Raw genomic sequence first — 21337 nt, 5'->3', positions numbered from 1 at the left:
ATTAATATAAAAGGGAATCCCCATAAGGTTAATAGGTGGTCTTTCAGCAGAAACTCTGCAAGCCAGAAGGGAGTGGCAGGACATATTTAAAGTGATGAAAGGGAAAAACCTACACCAAGATTATGCTACCCAGTAAGGATCTCATTCACATTTGATGGAGAAATAAAAATTTTACAGATAAGCAAAAGCTAAGAGAATTCAGCACCACTAAACCACCTTTACAACAAATGCTAAAGGAACTTCTCCAGGCAGGAAACACAAGAGAAGGAAAAGACCTACAATAACAAACCCCAAACAATTAAGAAAATGGTAATAGGAGCATACATATCGATAATTACCTTAAATGTAAATAGATTAAATGCTCCCAACAAAAGACATAGACTGGCTGAATGGATACAAAAACAAGATCCGTATATATGCTGTCTACAAGAGACCCACTTCAGACCTAGGGACACATACAGACTGAAAGTGAGGGGATGGAAAAACATATTTCATGCAAATGGAAATCAAAAGAAAGCTGGAGTAGCAATTCCCATATCAGAAAAAATTGACTTTAAAATAAAGACTATTACAAGAGACAAAGAAGGACACTACATAATGATCAAGGGATCAATCCAACAGGAAGATATAACAATTGTAAATATTTATGCAACCAATATAGGAGCACCTCAATATATAAGGCAAATGCTAATACCCATAAAAGGGGAAATTGACAGTAACACAATCATAATAGGGGACTTTACACCCCACTTTCACCAATGGACAGATCATCCAAAATGAAAATAAATAAGGAAACACAAGCTTTAAATGACACATTGGACAAGATGGACTTAACTGATGTTTATAGGACATTCCATCCAAAAACAAGAGAATACACTTTCTTCTCAAGTGCTCATGGTACATTCTCCAGGATAGATCATATCTTGGGTCACAAATCAAGCCTTGGTAAATATAAGAAAATTTAGATTCTAGCAGTAGCTAGAATCTTCAGTACAATGTTAATTAGAAGTGGCAAGAATGGATATTGTTTTCTTGTTTCTGATTTTAGGAGAAAACATTCAGTCTTTATTAAATATGTTAGCTGTGGGTGTTTTATGGATACACCTTCTCAGGCTAAGGGAATTCCCTTTTATTTCTAGTTAAGTAGTTTTATCATGAAAGGGTGTAGGATTTTTTTTTTTTCCATACGCGGGCCTCTCACTGTTGTGGCCTCTCCCGTTGCGGAGCACAGGCTTCGGACGCGCAGGCTCAGCAGCCATGGCTCACGGGCCCAGCTGCTCCACGGCATGTGGGATCTTCCCAGACCGGGGCATGAACCCATGTCCCCTGCATCAGCAGGCGGACTCTCAACCACTGTGCCACCAGGGAAGCCCAGGGTGTAGGATTTTTCAGATTCTGGGATTTTGGGATGATGATGTGGCTTTTATCATGTATGCTATTAACATATAGTATTACATTGATTGATTTTTTAATCTTAAATCTACCTTGCATTTCTGGGATACACTCCACCTGACCATGGTGTATAATCCTTCTTATATGTTACTGGATTCAGTTTGTCAGTATTTCACTGAGGATATGCTGCGTTTCTAATCATAAGAGAAATTGCTCTGAAGTTTTCTTTTCTTATGTGTCTTTGGTTTTTGCATCACAGTAGTAGTGGCCTCATAGAATGAGTTGGGAAGTGTTATCTATTTTTTGGAAGAGTTTGTGAAGGATTGGTATTAAATCTTTTGTAAACTTTTGGAAGAATTTATCAGTAAAGTCCTCTGGGCCTGGGCATTTCTCTCCATCTCTCTCTCCCTCTTTTTCAACTAATCGAATCTCTTTGCTTGTTATAGATCTATTCAGATTATCTAGAGATGGAGAGATTTGACTAGCCCAAAAAAAGTGTTACAGAATGCTGTCTTAAAGTTCAATAGTTTCTCTTTGATAGATGACTTTTATTTGTTCTGTGGCTTTAGCTAAATACAGGATTTCTGAAATGGTGATTTTAGTTATTTTACCATATTTTCTAGTTTTAGAGGGAGTTCACACAATTCCTCACTCTGCCATTCCAGAAGGTAATCTGGGTCAGGGGAAAGTTGGTTCTACCTCATGGCTATTGTAAAGATGGAAAACTTTGAGCCAATAATATTTTATTGAATCAGTTTTATAGCATGTGCATATGATATTTAAAAAAAGAGAGCAATCAGATAGTCATCAATGCAAAGATAAAATATGTAACACCTTTAATTTTATCAAAATCTAATTATCACAGAAGAAGAGAACAATTAGATAGTTGTGAATTAAATTATAAAAATCCTCTTTATAAAATATTAAAATGGGTCACAAATATTTGGCTACTTGAATTGTTCCAGTAAGTAAAGTTACCATATGACTTTTTACAGGTAAACAACAACTTATCCTAAAGCTGAGGGCATAAGCTTTCTAAGACAGATGATTAATTAATGCAGCTTTTGTTTCCAGGTTTAATAATTTATTTGACTATCAATGCCACTATAAAGTCCCAGAAGCTCTTTACAAAATTTGCTATGAGATAGAGTTAGCTGGCGTTATTAAGAGAATATGCAAGTTTCTTTAACAAAATGCCAAAAGTTGATTGTCGACCAACTGGGAAAGACCTATGAGATACTTCCCATAGGTGTACACAAAAGAAGTTAATTTATAATTAAATTAATCACAGGTGGTTATTTTACAGCAGGTGCTCAACTTTGGAAGTGTAGCTCTGGACTATTTTTGTTCCAACATGGTGCTCAATCCCTGTTGGTTATCTGGAAATATTTTATGGTTAGAAAAATGTTTATTTTATGATGGAAATGTTTTTCATCTATTTGATAAATAAATACAATATTATTTCATATAAACTTTCATATAAATTTAGTGAGCATATGCACACTATTATTTTGATATTTTTAAAAGCACAGAAAAATAGTTTAAATATTATTTATCATATTCATAGGGTCCATTGATATTCAGAAATAATTGTTATTCAAAGATATTAGCAGGAGTACATGAAATGATAGCCAAATTTTAAGGATTCTAAATTGCTCAAATTTAGGAAAATTTAATAACTCATATAGTCAATACCTTCAGTGACAGATATAGGCTTATTCTTATCACGTTTCACTTTCAAACAAGTTAATAAAGTAAGCAAAATATGCATAACATTGAATTATTGGCACAGTAACATCACAAGGTATGAAGGGAAGAAAGAGAATAGGTGATTTTTTTACATATTTAAAATTAACACAAACACTCTGTAAACAATAAATTTGCTGAGCAAAGCTGATCCCTCTTCCAAATATCATAAATATTAAGCTGATCTGGATACATCTATTTCAGGGTCTAATTATTAAATATCTATTAAATGAAAGATGTTTGGCTTAATGCAAGTTACAGTCAGCATTTTTAGTTTTTGGTTATCATTATGGAACTATTAATATTCCATGTTCTTATAGGTAGCCACTAATTACCCATTTATTTCATCTCTTTCTGTATGCCCCTCCTAACCCTCTGTTTGGAAAGAAGAGTTGAATACTTCTCTTCCTAACTGCCTTGGCATTGCTTTCTGGCAATATTGTTTTCAATCTGTTATTTTCTGCAGTGATCCAAATAGGTAAATACCTCATTTTAGGCAAGAACATACATGGAATGATAAAGGCAGTGTTGTCTTAGATCTGTAGTCTCAGACCTAAGAACACTATCACCACTTGGACTTTGGTCAGACTTGAGTCAAATAAGCAGAAACAAAGGAATCATTCTACAATCAAAGCATATAATTCAAAAACTCCAGAGATAAAGTAAAAGATTCACAGAACCAATAAAGACATTTCAAATTAATACTTTGGCAAGGGAAATAAAAAGATTATTATCTGTGTCAGTGTTTGGCCGCTGACCTCCTTTCACAAAGAAAATATTCTAGTACTTGCTAAACTGTACCATGAACATTCCATTATATATGCTATTTTTTTCTCATTTCCATTACCACTCAGCCTTTCTACATGTTCTTCCTTCTTTCTGCAATGACTTCTCCCTACAAGCTGTATGTCTCTTCCTGCTTCCTCTATCCCTGATTCCGATAAGCAATACCTCTAATCCCTCAATTATGTCAGTTACAAGTTACATAAGGGAAGCATTACCAGATAACATCTATCCATGATTCAACCATATGATTTTTCTGTATTCCTGGTACCTGTCACAAATACACAGATACTGAATAACTTTTGTTTTTTCAAATGAGCAAATATGTTATGCTAAATAGCAACAATTTTGTGTCTTTGACGATTTTTGAATAAAAATATGTCAATTGCTTCCTACCCTTAACTATAGAAGAGAAATACAAAGTAAGAAGGCTACATTATTAGTTGTGAAATAACTGCCACTTTGAAAAACTAAAGGTCTTTGATATATTTTTAATGTGTAGTCACTACCAGCTATGTTGTCAATGTAGAAGATGTGATTTACTTTTTAATCAGAGGAAACCATGGCTATTGCTCTGTTGAATCTCTGACTGGTGTATAGAAATAAAAATATTATGTACATACACATTTGAATTGGATCCAAAGGTTGAGAAAAGCATAGCTTATCTGACAAATATCTAGTGGTTAGTTTATTGCTTTTGTCATTTCAAAAGCTATTTAGAATGGGCATTTACTACTTTTATTATAAGAATTCTTAGTCTGATGTGTACATTTTACAATGTAGGTTTTAACAGTAAAAGGCACATATGGAGGCTTTAAGAGATTCAACTCACAAAATTAGTCACCATACCTGAGTGAATTCCATACCTCAAATAAATCTTATTTAAAAGCAAGTAGATATAATGAGGTCTAACATAACCAATTTCACGTGGCCTACATTTCAAAAACACCCCAGTGAGTAACATGCTTTGAAGACAAAGACTATATTTCCTAAAGAGCTACCATGACAACTAATTTCTTATTAGTCAAAATGATGTTTATATATTTATAGAGCGCATTTTCTAAGGAGTGCCCAATGCTATTAGTCATCATGATATCTGAGCTCTAAGAAGGCCTACCCATACATGTGTACTGACAAAATTATTGAAGTATAAATTAATGAAATGTTTTGCCTACATTTTATAAAATGTTATGGAAATAGTCAATTGTATATTTCAAATATACTCATTAAAATCGCATTCAAATTTTTAATGAAATATTCCATGCTTCATGCAATAGAAGCACAAAGAATGTTTAGATAGAACTTCTGTCTTCAGGTGTTTTCATGTGATTAAGTGCAGCAATATTCTGTCTATAGAACCAGGATGGTTACTAAATTAAATCCAAGTGTGTTATGTTAATGGAATTTTAAATGTTAATATTTTGGACATAGTTGATGACATACAGGGCTCAACAAAGAAGGTTCATGTTTCTCTTGAACAATTCCAAAATAAAAAGTTATATGTGTGTTTAAAGTGGATGTGTTCACTTTTATAAATAAGAGAAATATTGAGTTATAATCTCAATCCCTGATCCTCCTTTACAGAAACCCTTAACTGTATAGAAATATTCTTTACTTGTGTCTTAATGGAAAGCTCACAAATTTATGGCACAATGGACAAATGTTAAGCTGTAATTTTTTACTAAAGAAATCGAACAAATGCTAAAGAATTATGAAATTAACATACACATGTAAATTTAGTTCTTCTCTTGAGAAGTAAGATCAGGCTTGAGTCCTTTTTACTAAATATTAATTTTCTGATTTACATACTTATTGCCTCCTTATGCTAAGAGTGACTATCACTGGTCATTTATGACAGCTCTTTCACTGAGGTATGTCTTATAAAAGAGGCTATACTCATGTCTCTACTAAGGGTTGGAAAACAAAAGATAATCTGAGAAGGCCATAGCTTTTAAGTAATTGGTAAAAAAAAATATTTCTTTAGGAAAGTGAAAGGCACTATTATGTGTTTATTCTGGGAAATGTTAAGTGAGTTACCTGAGACATGGGGAAGAGAGTGGAAAATGAAAAGATCGACCAATTTCTTGCATAGACCAATACAAAATTAGATGAAAAAGAATTTTTCAAAGAGTGTTAGGAAACAATACTATGATAAAAATTATATTCACCAAAACCAGAATTAATTCTGTTAAACATCAGATCAGGGTTGTAAAGAGTAATCTCAAGAAAATCTTATAGGATGCTGAAAAAAAATTGGAAATAAAGACAGAGAGTTGATAGCTCCTGAGTCTAGACAACAACAATATTATACAGATAATTAATATATCCGAAGAAGAAAATAAAACACATAGAGCTTCTCTGGTGGCGCAGTGGTTGAGAGTCCGCCTGCGGATCCAGGGGACACAGGTTCATGCCCTGGTCCGGGAAGATCCCACATGCCGCGGAGCGGCTGGGCCCGTGAGCCATGGCCGCTGAACCTGCGCATCTGGAGCCTGTGCTCCGCGACGGGAGAGGCCACAACAGTGAGAGGCCCGCGTACCGCAAAAAAAAAGAAAACCCACATAGAAGAGAACAATTTGAAATGATATAACAAAAAACAAGGAACATTTCTGCATAAGTATGTTTATGAAAAACAAAGTTAAATAAAAGTAGCCGTTAAAATCATATACTTATAAATGTATCTTATAAATTAGCATTAACACCATTTTGATATAAAATTAAATCTAAGAAACTTATGAGTGGTTATAAAATCACATATACATGTTGAAAATATGCAAACATATAATCTTTATAAATGATTATCAACAACAAACTGCTGGCCCAAATTAGAAAACTGGATATGTGAGAGGTGGAAAAAAAGTATTTGCTGTCTGCTTTCTTCACTAACAAAGCTGACACGTGGAAAGTGATTCTGACTAGGAAGGGAAAATGTGATTTTTGAAATAAAATAACAAATTATTTAGTTATATAGGAATTATCTTAAAACTGTTTTGAAATAATATCTGAGTGTTCTCAGAATTTGACAAGAAGCTGGAATCAGGCATCTTCAGTTTCTTTATCTAATCAGCAAAAATAGGTTAAGCTCCTACTGTGTGTCAGGGACTCTGCTAACTGCTGGGAATATAATAGTGAATGAAGGATATATCTTTCCTGTAAACTGAGCAGAAATTTAACTCATTGGAAAAGAATAATTATTCACTTAAAGATTTTTGGCAACATAAAAAAGACAGACAAATTTAGATTCTCACAAGCTGTGTATAAATACTTAAATGTAAACCAAAAAATATAGAAGTATTGAAAGAAAATATACGTCTATCTAATTAGGACCCTGATGAAAAAGATTTTAAAAAGTAGCAAGATCCAATTGAAAGGGAAATTTTCAGCTATCATAATAAATTTAAAAGGCAAAAGATTGAAGATATTTTGTACTGGGTTAACTTCCATAATATTTAAATTAATTACACAAAGGCATTAGAAAGAAATGGTATAAATTAAAAAGAAAACAAATGTTACAAAATTAACATTTCGCTAAGATGAAATATAAACAGCTGACACATAAATGCATTCTTGAACTCATTCTATGTGAGAGAAATAATGATTATGAACTATTGTTTGAAGAACGTATAAATAATCCACTCCCAGAGACTTACTGTCTCTTCCCTTTAGATTATGTCAAAGGATCAAATAGCTGTATACCTGGGCCCTATAGTCTTGTACCTGCAAAATTGCTTTCCTGAGTTTTGTTGTCATACCTTTAGCTTGCAGAGATAGTCTGCAAAAGAGCTTTATGGAATCCAATGTACTATTCCATTAGAGACCTTGCAAACAGCTTCAGCATAAGATTTTAAACATCAAATAAATATTGTAATTGAAAGACAAGCTCTAGTGCTAGGCAGCCAGACTCCACCTGGAACCTCATGTGTAGACGCCTTATTTAAGAATGCAAGATGAAGACAGCAGATTTGAGGGATTTACATATGCAGATTGGAGTAGCAACAGTACCACAATGCCCCCATAGTCTTTGTATCTCAGGAAGCACTCCTCAGTCTATTACTATTCCTTGGTGTTAAGGACTGTTTTTCCCCTGTGCTATTCTGGTAATGAACAAAGAGGAATTGCACACAAGTCTATGATGATATTTTGTAGTTATGCTTTCTCTCTGATGGCCAACTGTTTTGCCATCATCTGTTGGCAATTATCTCCTCTCCTTGTCATCCAGGGCAACCAGTTTTCTAGGGCTGTCTGTACTAGTGAAGACTGGAAGACTCTTTCCACCTGATCAATGATCACAGTTCTCTGAACATTAGCAAAAGTGACAGTGTACATTGGTGTGGGACAGTTGGAGCAGTCTGTTTCCAGTGCAGGCAAAAATGGGCTGCATCGTCTAAAGAGAATTTTTTAAAATAGCAATAAAACATACTGAAAATAAGCATACTTTGATTATCATGATGCCCAACAGTGCTCAGCATGATTGATCAGTGATAAAATACTCCTCCCTGTCTGCATAGACCATTTCCCACATCTCCCTATTGGTATGCCACCACCCAAGCTCCAGTAATAATGTGTGCACTGACCTCTTGATGTTTTTCTGTTCTGTTTATTTGAAGCTCCCTTATTTACTTATGGAGAAGGAGCTCCTTTTAAAGTGATCAGCACCTAAGTCAGTAATAACTTTTACTCCAGAGGCTCCTGCTCATCTATCTGGAAACTTTCTATTCTATGACTTTTCCTTTATTTATTTATTTATTTTGCGGTACGCAGGCCTCTCACTGTTGTGGCCTCTCCCATTGCGGAGCACAGACTCTGGATGCCTAGGCTCAGCGGCCATGGCTTACAGGCTCAGCCGCTCCGCGGCATGTGGGATCCTCCCGGACCGGGGCACGAACCTGTGTCCCCTGCATCGACAGGCAGACTCTCAACCACTGCGCCACCAGGGAAGCCCTCTATGACTCGTCCTTTACTGAAAGTTAAACTTATTCTCACCATCTGGACATTTAGGGATCCACGTTCCCTAATATAGGTGCCCTTTATTTGCCAAGGAAGAAGTTTAGGTGTCCTTCACACAAAGAAATACTCTGACTCCTTGAGAATTATGAGACCTTTTCATTTCTGGTTTAGTAATTATCTCGGTACTATGGTGCAATTTCAGAGATCATTACAAGTTCCTCAGACAAAGAAACCTACAGGTTTTTTGCTTTTTTAAAAATAATTCAATTCATGCTGCTTTTCTTAGGTGGAATTCAGGTTTTGAAGTGGTACCCAAATGGAAAAAAAGGCATCTCTCCCCAAAACCCTAAAACTATGGAAATATGAACATGTAATTATTTAAAATGAAAAAAATGTAGGGCTACTTTCTGAGATTAAGCACAAATCTGTTATCTGTTTTGCTATATCTCACAAAAATATCAGTATTCTTCAGTTGCAAGTGAGAGAAACTCAGCTGTCCAACTAGTGTAAACCAAATGAGGATTCATGAATCACATAATTGGGAAATCCAAGGAGTGAAGCTGAGTTCAAGTCCAGCTGTATTCAGAGAGAAAAAGCATGCTAACAACTGTGTCATCAGACCTCTATCTCTCCGTCTCATATGTGCTGACAACTTTCTTGGGAAAACTTTTCCTATGTCGTGGAAAATATGCCCACTGGTAGATCTAAGCCTACACATCCTTTCAGCTAGTGATTCCAAATAAAGGCAGTCACCTCTCTTCCAATAAGTAGTAACTTTCTCAGACAGAGTAGTAATTTTTCTTCCTTAGGTCATGTGCCCCTTTTTGAAAAAAAAATTGTTGTTAAAGGATAGAAATCTAATTGCTAACACTAAGTCACAGGCCTATGCATGTGGCTGGTGAGGTGGCATTATAATAATGACAACCCCGTCAGGTTTGAGCCATCTACTACCAGTCAAAAGTACTTCTTTTCCTGTTATCCTTTATAGCTAGCTTCCTGCTCTTTTCCTTGATAACATTTATCAGTTTCCCAGTATATAACTAGCAGTGTGCTTACTCATTTATCGCTATACCAGGATCTTCAAAATAATAATAGTATTTGTGTTCACCAATTTACCTAGTGTCCTGCAGAATATCTCTAGTACAAAAGGTTCTAAATAAATAATAGTACAGAGTGAATTGTAGTCAGGGTGGTGTTTCTTAACCTGATAAAAATTTACCATTATCTGTGGAAAATTAAAAAAAAATTTTGATCTGCTCAGTACAAATTCTGAAGCTCCCTTCTATACCTATTAAATCAGAATCTCAGTTCTATCTCCACTTTTGAAAGAATCCATCTTCATCCACTGATTCTAATATATATGTGACTATGCCAATCTACCTGTTTGTAGTTACTGAAATATTGCCTATATTGGTTATCTTAAAGTGATTGTAGACTAACAACATTCTTCAATTTAATTTAAATATATAAATGTAAATGTGACTTGACTGTACAAAAGAAAAATTTCAAATTCCTGTGTAGCTGTTTCAGGAACCAAGTTTCTAGGGTGACTCTCTAGAGTCATAAGATAATAGAGAACTATAGTTTTCTCTTTGCCCATAGCATCCTGGTAGTTAATACTGACTACACATCTTTCACTGTGCATGGGAAATCAAAGTACGACCTGTTGAAGCATAACTCTAAGAGGTATACTTTTGAAAGAGTTCCTATGGTCTAATATTAAATACTTTTTCCAGGGTCCTCTGAGTTGCTTCCATTCCTATCCCTATTACATTTCATATACATAGAGTGACCATATAATTTACCTTCTGAACTGGGACACATTTAAGAATGAAAAGAGGCATCATTATGCAGTGAAAGCAGACATAACCAGGACTCTCTCAGGTCACTCTATACATAACAAAGAGGCAGAGTGAGAGACATCATAAGATTGTATAACGTTCTGGGCTCAGTCTTATCTTTAGTTAGTTCATGACTTCTAATACAAAGCTGACACTTCCCGGTAAAAATTTAAGATGTACTTTTGATGATTCCAAATTTCATAAATGTTAGATATCAAGAAATCTGTGTTATTTTCAGAGGCATGGGGAAGGGAGAAAAAGCAGTGGTATTTTAAGACACTATCCTGGAAAAACCAGAGAAGAAGAAAAATCTAAAATATTTGTAAATGTCTATCATTAGAATCTAGCCAATTTTATCCATAATGTCATATCCCTAGCAAAGAAGGGAGGGGAAGCAGGGAGAAATAAATTAAAAACTGATGTGTGTATTTCAGTTCACTGAAAATCTGTATGAAAATTGATATTCTCTAAAACTAATAACAGTGCTCTGTAGTATCAGGGCCAAGTAAATTTACTCATTAACAATTCTTCACATTTAACTGGTATATAAATTGCCGAAATGAAATTTAACATTATTCTGATGATTAAGTCTTCCAAATTTTGGGAGGTGGAGTCAAGATGGCAGCCTAGGAGGATATGGAATTTGCCTCCTTGCACCTACCAGACACGGGTGGGGGACCATGGACACCTAAGGGGATGGGAGGAACCCCCAGTGACTGGGTAGGACGTGGGGTGTGGGGGGTGAGTGAGGGGGGAGGAGAAATGGAGGCGGGATGGGACCAGCGTCCCTGATAGGCGGCTGGGGTAAGGGATCCCACACCTGAAGGGGGAAATTGGGGACCACTGGGAGGGCAGAGGATCAAAAGGGAGCATGGCCAGGCTTCCCCTGCCCACTTCAACCTCCAGCAGCCTGCTGAGATCCCGGGCCTGATCCTCTGCCCACCGAGACCCCCTCCAGCCCTGCGGGTCCTGAGGGAGTGGGTGGGAGGGTAGGGGAGGCAAAAGTAAAGGCTGGACCTCTGGGACCGGCACCCCTGAGGTGTGGCTCAGGGAGGGGAGGACTTCCTACACCCAGCGGGACCCACCCACGTTAGGGGTCCAGCGGGGATGAGGGAGACCATGGGGGAGATGGTGGGGGAGGGGAGTGGAGGAACGGAAGGGAAAGCAGCCAGCACTTTCCCTGTCAATGTAGGCACCGGCGAGTCTATTGGACTTCCAGACCTAATCCTCTTCTCTTGGAGCCTCCCTCCTGCTGTGCAGAGCCCAAGCCCCACGCCTACACCCCCACCCAGGGCCCTACCTCTACACTTGGAGACCCCTCAGAAACCCCCTCCAATTGCACCGGGCCTAAAATCCACCCACACACCCTCACCCAGGGCCTTACCTCCAAGAATTCCATGCTCCAGAGGCCCTCCTTTCCACGTGCTGCCTCTCCCCTTATGCACAGGTCCTGAGCAGAGACCCCACCCCATGCTTGAACGTCGCCCCACCTAGGCCCCGCCCCCACAAGGCCTTTTCTGGCTGCATGTGTCCTGAGCCTAGGCCAAACGCCACACTCAAATATCACCCCACCCCCAAATATCACCCCACACCCATGTAGGTCCCACTCCACCCTAAACCCTGCCTAAACTTCACCCCCCATAGCCAAGGCTTTTTAATATTTTTCCTCTTTTAGATTGGGGTTCTGTTTAACCTTGTTGATTCATTGTTGTTGATTCATTTATATTTTTATTTTTTCTAATCTTTTATTTTTCTAATTCTATTTTATTTTTTATACCTTGTTATTGTTCTGCTCCTTTTGGCTTGTTCCCTCCCCACCCCCCTTTTTTTCTTTTTTCTGTTGTGGCTTTATTTTACCTTCTTGCAGTTGTTTCAATTATATTTTTATTTTTCCAATATATTTTGTATCTTTCTAATTTTATTTTGTTTTTTATTCTTTGTTATTGTATTGCTCCTTTTTTCTTTTCTTTTTTTTTTAATTTGTTTTTGCCATGCCAAATGGCTTGAGGGATCTTGGTTCCCAGACTGGAGGTTGGGCCTGAGCTCCTGTGGTGGGAGCTTTGAGTCCAAACTGCTGGACTAACAGAGAACCTCAGACCCCAGGGAATATTAATCAGAGTGAGGTCTCCTGGAGGTCCTCATCTCAGCACCAAGACCGAGCTCCATCCAGCTACCTGCAAACTCCAGTGCTGGATGCAACCAGTAAGAAAGGAATACAGCCCCACCCATCAAAAAAAAAAAAAAAAAAGAAATGGCAAAAAAAATATGTTACAGATGAAGGAGCAAGGTAAAAACCTACAAGACCAAATAAGTGAAGATGAAATAGGCAACCTACTTGAAAAAGAATTCAGAGTAATGATAGGAAAGATGATCCAAAATCTCGGACCAGAATGGAGAAAATACAGGAAACATTTAACAAGGATCTAGAAGAACTAAACAGCAAACAAAGAGTGATGAACAACACAATAACTGAAATTAAAAATACTCTAGAAGGAATCAATAGCAGAATAACTGAGGCAGAAGAACGGATAAGTGAGCTGGAAGATAAAATGGTGGAAATAACTGCCATGGAGCAGAATAAAGAAAAAAGAATAAAAAGAATTGAGAACAGTCTCGGAGACCTCTGGGACAACATTAAAGACACCAACATTCTAATTATAGGTGTCCCAGAAGAAGTTGAGAAAAAGAAAGGGACTGAGAAAATATTTGAAGAGATTATAGTCAAAACTTCCCTAACATGGGAAAGGAAATAGTCAAGTCCAGGAAGCACAGAGAGTCCCATACAGGATGAACCCAAAGAGAAGCATGACAAGACACATATTAATCAAACTATCAAAAATTAAATACAAAGAAAAAATATTAAAACAGCAAGGGAAAAGCAATAAATAACATACAAGGGAATCTCCATATGGTTAACAGCTGATCTTTCAGCAGAAACTCTGCAAGTCAAAAGGGAATGGCAGGACATATTTAAAGTGATGAAAGGGAAAAACCTACAACCAAGATTACCCAGCAAGGATCTCATTCAGATTCTATGGAGAAATCAAAAGCTTTACAGACAAGCAAAAGCTATGAGAATTCAGCACCACCAAACCAGATTTACAACAAATGCTAAAGGAACTTCTCTAAGTGGGAAATGCAAGAGAAGAAAAAGACCCACAAAACCAAACCCAGATCAATTAAGAAAATGGTAATAGGAACATACATATTGATAATTACCTTAAATGTAAATAGATTAAATGCTCCCAACAAAAGACATAGACTGGCTGAATGGATACATAAACAAGACCCTTATATATGTTGTCTACAAGAAACCCACTTCAGACCTAGGAACACATACAGATTGAAAGTGAGGGGATGGAAAAAGATATTCCATGCAAATGGAAATCAAAAGAAAGCTGGAGTAGCAATGCTCATATCAGATAAAAAAAGACTTTAAAATAAAGACTGTTACAAGAGATAAGGAAGGACAGCACATAATGGTCAAGGGATCAATCCAAGAGAAACATAACAAATATAAATATTTATGCACCCAAGATAGGAGCACCTCAATACATAAGGCAAATGCTAACAGCCATAAAAGGAGAAATTGACAGTAACACAATAATACTGGGGGACTTTAACACCCCACTTACACCAATAGAAATATTTTCCAGACAGAAAATAAAGAAACACAAGCTTTAAATGACACAATAGACCAGATAGACTTAATTGATATTTTTAGGACATTCCACCCCAAAGTGGAAGAATACACTTTTTTCTCATGTGCACATGGAACATTCTCCAGAATAGATCACATTTTGGGTCACAGATCAAACCTTGAAAAATTTAAGAAAATTGAAATCATATCAAGCATCTTTTATGACCACAACACTATGAGACTAGAAATCAATTACAGGGGAAAAAAAACAGTAAAAAACAGAAGTATATGGAGGCTAAACTGTCCGCTGCTAAATAACCAAGAGATCACTGAAGAAATCAAAGAGGAAATCAAGAAATACCTAGAAAAAAATGACAGCGAACACATTATGGTCCAAAGCATATGGGACACAGCAAAAGCATTTCTAAGAGGGAAGTTCATAGCAATTCAAGCTTACCTCAAGAAACAAGAAAAATCTCAAATAAACAATCTAACCTTACACCTAAAGCAACTAGAAAATGAAGAACAAAGAAAATGCAAAAGTAGTAGAAGGAAAGAAATCATAAAGATCAGAGCAGAAATAAATGAAATAGAAAAAAAGAAAACAGTAACAAAGATCAATAAAACTAAAAGCTGGTTCTTTGAGATAAACAAAATTGATAAACCTTTACCCAGACTCATCAAGAAAAAGAGGGAGAGGACTCAAATTAATAAAATTAGAAATGAAAAAGGAGAGATTACAACTGACACCACAGAAATACAAAAGATTATAAGAGACTACTACAAGCAACTGTATGCCAATAAAATGGACAACCTGAAAGAAATGGACAAATTCTTAGAAAAGTACAACCTTCCAAGACTGAACCAGGAAGAATTGGAAATTATAAACAGACCAATAACAGGTAATGAAATTGAAACTGTAATTAAAAATCTTCCAACACACAAAAGTCCAGGACCAGATGGCTTCACAGGTGAATTCTATCAAACATTTAGAGAAGAGTTAACACCTATCCTTCTCAAACTCTTCCAAAAAATTGTGGAGGGAGAAACACTCCCAAGTTCATTCTACAAGGTCACCATCACCCTGATACCAAAACCAGACAAAGACATCACAAAAAAAGAAAATAAGACCAATATCACTCATGAACATAGACGCAGGAGTCCTCAAGAAAATACTAGCAAACAGAATCCAACTGCACATTCAAAGGATCATACACCGTGATCAAGTGGGGTTTATCCCAGAGGTGCAAAGATTCTTCAATATGCACAAATCAATCAATGTGATATACCATATTAACAAATTAAAAAATAAAAACCATATGATCATCTCAATAGATGCAGCAAAAGCTTTTGAGAAGATTCAACACCAGTTTATGATAAAAACTCTCCAGAAAGTGAGCATAGAGGGAACCTACCTCAACATAATAAGGGCCATATACGACAAACCCACAGCAAACAACATTCTCAATGGAGAAAAACTGAAAGCATATCCTCTAAGATCAGGAACAAGACAAGGGTGTCCACTCTCACCACTATTATTCAACATAGTATTGGAAGTCCTAGCCATAGCAATCAGAGAAGAAAAATAAATAAAAGGAATACACATTGGAAGAGAAGTAAAGCTCTCACTGTTTGCAGGTGACATTATACTATACATAGAAAATCCTAAAGATGCCACCAGAAAACTATTAGAACTAATGAATTTGGTAAGGTTGCAGGATACAAAATTAATGCACAGAAAACTCTTTCCTTCCTATACACTAACGATAGAAGATCAGAAAGAGAAAGTAAGGAAACAACCCCATTTACCATCGCAAGAAAAAGAATAAAATACCTAGGAATAAACCTACCTAAAGAGGCAAAAGACCTTTCTGCAGAAAAATATAAGGCACTGATGAAAGAAATCAAAGATAACATAATCAAATGGAGAGATATACCATGCTCCTGGATTGGAAGAATCAATATTGTGAAAATGACTATACTACCCAAAGCAATCTACAGGTTCAATGCAATCCCTATCAAATTACCAAGGGCATTTTTCACAGAACTAGAACAAAAAAATCTCACAATTTGTATGGAAACAAAAAAGACCCCGAATAGCCAAAGCAATCTTGAGAAAGAAAAATGGAGGTGGAGAAATAAGGCTCCCTGACTTCAGATTATACTACAAAGCTACAGTAATCAAAACAGTATGGTACTGGCACAAAAACAGAAATATAGATCAATGGAACAAGATAGAAAGCCCAGAGATAAACCCATGCACATATGGTCACCTTATCTTTGACAAAGGAGGCAAGAATGTACAATGGAGAAAAGACAGCCTCTTCAATAAGTGGTGCTGGGTAAAAGCTACATGTAAAAGAATGAAATTAGAACACTCCCTAACACCATACACAAACATAAAATCAAAATGGATTAAAGACCTAAATATAAGGCCAGACACTATAAAACTCTTAGAGGAAAACATAGGCAGAACACTCTATGGCATAAATTACAGCAGATCTTTTTTGACCCACCTCCTAGAGTAATGGAAATAAAAACAAAAATAAACAAATGGGACCTAATGAAACAAAAGCTTTTGCACAACAGAGGAAACCATAAACAAGATGAAAAGACAGCCCTCAGAATGGGAGAAAATATTTGCAAGTGAAGAAACTGAGAAACGATTAATCTCCAAAATATACAAGCAGCTCATGCAGCTGAATATCACAAAAACAAACAACCTAGTCCAAAAATGGGTGGAAGACCTAAATAGACATTTCTCCCAAGAAGACATACAGATGGTCACACATGCATGAAAAGATACTCAACATCACTAATCATTAGAGAAACGCAAACCAAAACCACCATGAGGTATCACCTCACACCGGTCAGAATGGTCAGCATCAAAAAATCTACAAACAATAAATGCTGGAGAGGGTGTGGAGAAAAGGGAACCCTCCTGCACTGTTGGTGGGAATGTAAACTGAGACAGCCACTATGGAGAACAGTTTGGAGGTTCCTTAAAAAACTAAAAATAAAACTACCATCTGACCCAGCAATCCCACTACTGGGCATATACCCTGAGAAAACCATAATTCAAAAAGAGTCATGTGCCACAATGTTCATTGCAGCTCTATTTATAATAGCCAGGACATGGAAGCAACCTAACTGTCAATTGACAGATGAATGGATATAGAAGATGTGGCACATATATACAATGGGATATTACTCAGCCATAAAAAGGAATGAAATTGGGTCATTTGTAGAGACGTGGATGCACCTAGAGACTGTCATACAGAGTGAAGTAAGTCAGAAGGAGAAAAACAAATACCATATGCTAACACATATATATGGAATTTTAAAAAGTGATACTAATGAACCTAGTGGCAAGGCAGGAATACAGATACAGACGTAGAGAATGGACTTGAGTGCACGGGAGGGAAGGGAGCACTGGGATGATGTGAGAGAGTAGCACTGACATATATACACTACCAAATATAAAATGGATGGCTAGTGGGAAGCTGCTGCATAGCACAGAGAAATCAACTCATTGCTTTTTGATGACCTAGAGAGATGGGATAAGGAGGGTGGATGGGAGGCTCAAGAGGGAGGGGATATGGGGATATATGTATACATATAGCTGATTCACTTTGTTGTACAGCAGAAACTAACACAACATTGTAAATCATTTATACTCCAATAAAGATGTGAAAAAAAGTCTTCCAAATATTGTACATGATTATATTAATTATTATTATTTTTATGAAATCCACTAAAATGCCATTATGTTAATATCTACTATAATAAACAGTATATGGTAATGCAAGTGACCATAGAAGAAATATTAATTTAATAATTATAAACTACTAGCTGGTTTTGTAACTACTTGGGCTTTTATTTCATATAATAAAATATTATTATTAAAATTTTGGTGTCATTTTTAAAATATGCTTTAAAATGAAATTATATTCAGATAATCATTTGCAGACATAAGACCTTCTGTAAAACACTTAGTACTGTGACTGGCCCATAGAGAACATTTATTAAATTTAACTATAATTATTTTCATTTTCTTTACCTGCTACTTCCTGAATTTAACAACAGCAACAAGCAGCAGATTAACCCAGAGAAGAATACATCCAAATAAAATATTGCTTTTATTTGAAAATGGCAATAAAATGCAAATTATAAAAAATGAGCTTTGAAATAAATGTTATTAATTGTGTCCAGTGCCATATGTTTCTATGATAAAGTTATTGTTGACTTTACTTGGTTTCTAATCAAGGAGTCTGTCATTTGATACTAGCATCAGAATTTTTTTTTTTTTTTTTTTTTGTGGGACTCTCACTGCTGTGGCCTCTCCCATCGTGGAGCACAGCCTCTGGACATGCAGGCTCAGCGGCCATGGCTCAGGGGCCCAGCCACTCCATGGCATGTGGGATCTTCCCAGCCCGGGGCACGAACCCGTGTCCCCTGCATCGGCAGGCGTACTCTCAACCACTGAGCCACCAGGGAAGCCCTAGCATCAGAATTCTTAATGTGAAATCTGACTTCCACTCTGTTTTTAAATTTTGAATTTTGTTATTTTTCCCCTTATGCTTCTTTGTAGCCCAACAAAACACATATATGACACGAAGTGAATGAAACATCAAATTTTGTAATACAAAGTTGATGCTCTGGGAGTACAAATATTAATAAAAATATTTTATAAAGCATTTTATGAATTTGGATATTGTTCATTCTCATGGTAACACAATACCTGGTTCTTGGGATTATCAATGAAGCTGATATAAATTTGAGTATATATTCCTCCAATGTCTTAGTTAAGTTATAGCATAAATGGCAGAACTACCAAAGTGAAATTATATTCTCACTAATTTTATTGTCTAAGAGGTTGATGGGACAATATCACTCTCATATTTATGAGAAAAGGAGAAAAATAATCATTTATGTTCTTTAAACATAAATGACATTCTTGAAGTATGAGGTCACTTCACAATTATTTGTGGAATTATCAGGAGACCAAAGAGCCATGTAGTTGAAATATATAGAATTAGACACATTTGGACACCTATAAAAATATAAAATATGATTTATAAAACCTCCTTTTTCTCTGAAAGATATAAAATTCTTATCCAAACTTAAGAACCTGTAAACTTATGTTTGCTTCTCACAATTATACAAACACTTTTCCTGATCATTATAGTGTGTAAGAAAGAGCCTATATGTATGTGAGTATGATTGTCTACTCAATATATTATGGTATAATAAGTTAGATGCTGAACAGTGAAGTCAAGAATATATGAAAAGATATGGCACAGAGACCTGAACAAGCTGAAGTTAGATTTTGTACATTTGGCAATAGCAATGGACCTACATTTTCAACAGACCCAAATACAAGGAAACATTTAGTCGATGTGAATGGCAAAGTATTTCAAGTGTAGGTTAATATTAACTGTAGAGTTTAGTGTGTATACTTGGTATTTTGATGTAAACTAATGTTCTAATTTGTATTAGACAAGTCCTTTCTTTCCCTTAAACTGTGGAAATAAACATTTTCAAAGACTGGAAGAATTGAGGTTGATATATGGTAAAAATAAAATGTATCTTATGCAAAACTGTGATTTAATCTGCTTATTTTGTTCACTAAATAATAACTGACAAATTATTTAGTTATTTAGGAATTATCTTAAAAATATTTTGGAATTAACTTTAATTGCTGATACTAATGGCAATCAAAATCAAGCAAAAATTTTTGTCATAATGGAAGAGCAAAAATTAAGGTTAAAAAAATTATTGTAATAGAAATTTCTTACATTTCTCTTAGGTTTAGAAATTTTAACTTTATAGTTAAACTAAAATAAAAGTTTAGGAAGGATAACTTAGAGCCAAACATTATGTTTTTTTCCTAGTTGGTCAAATAAAACAGGTAGATGTTGTATACATATAAGTTAATTAGCATGTAATTTATTACTATTCGATATAATATATATGACAGTATTTTGGTGCTGTTTCCACTAGTCAACATGGGCTGCCATAATGAAATACCATACAGTGTACTTAAACAACAGAGATTAATTTTCTCAGATTTCTGGAGACTGGAAGTCTGAGATCATGGTACCAGCAAGGTCTGGTTCTGGTGAAGGCTCTCTTTCCGGCTTGCACATTTTCTGGCTGTGTCCTCCCATGGTGAAGATATCCAGCTCTCTGATGTCTCTCTTGCAAGGGAATTAATCCCATCACGAAAACCCACTCTCATGATCTCATCTGAAGCTAATTACCTCTCAAAGACTCCATCTCCAAATACAATCACACTGGGGGTTAGGGCTTCAACTTATGAATTTGGGGGGAACACAGTTTAGTAAACAGTGCTGTGTATATAGTTCATATGTAAGGTTACCATAAAATTTATGCTCCAAATTGGAATACTTTTTGATACAAGAAATGGGTGCTATTAATAATCATAACAAGTTAACAGTTGCAAACTTGGACATTCAGGCAAATAAATATCTGATTATTCTCTTATATGTTACTCCACTGTACTTAAGAACAGAAATCACTTTCTCAGTTTAATATGTCTGCTAAGATTTTTGCCTGACAGTCTAGAGTACCTAGTACTGTTAAAGTCTCTCTAAACAGAAAGCAAATAGTGTTTTTGTATACAGTAGAAAAGGGTAAATGTAAAGGGAGCATTAGTTGAGTGTTCATGTTAGGCATGGTGCTACATGTTTTATAAACATTCTGAACTAGGGATATAGGTCATGATATCTATACACTCTCAGTTTCTACTTACGGGGTAGCATAGAAAACCCATATTGGTTAAGATTATGGATTGTGAGAATACACTGCGTGGTTTAAATCATAGCTCTACTTCTTACTATACAACATTATTCAAAATACTATGGAATCTTGAAGCACCATCATTTTTCTGGGCCTTCAGTTTACTTATTTCCAACATATAGGTACTATAGTGTGTGTGTGTGTGTGTGTGTGTGTGTGTGTGTGT

The sequence above is a fragment of the Neophocaena asiaeorientalis genome, unplaced genomic scaffold (assembly GCF_003031525.2).
Source record: "Neophocaena asiaeorientalis asiaeorientalis breed wild unplaced genomic scaffold, Neophocaena_asiaeorientalis_V1.1 scaffold537, whole genome shotgun sequence".
Taxonomy (NCBI): Eukaryota; Metazoa; Chordata; class Mammalia; order Artiodactyla; family Phocoenidae; genus Neophocaena; species Neophocaena asiaeorientalis.
Note: the sequence above shows the minus strand (reverse complement) of the source record.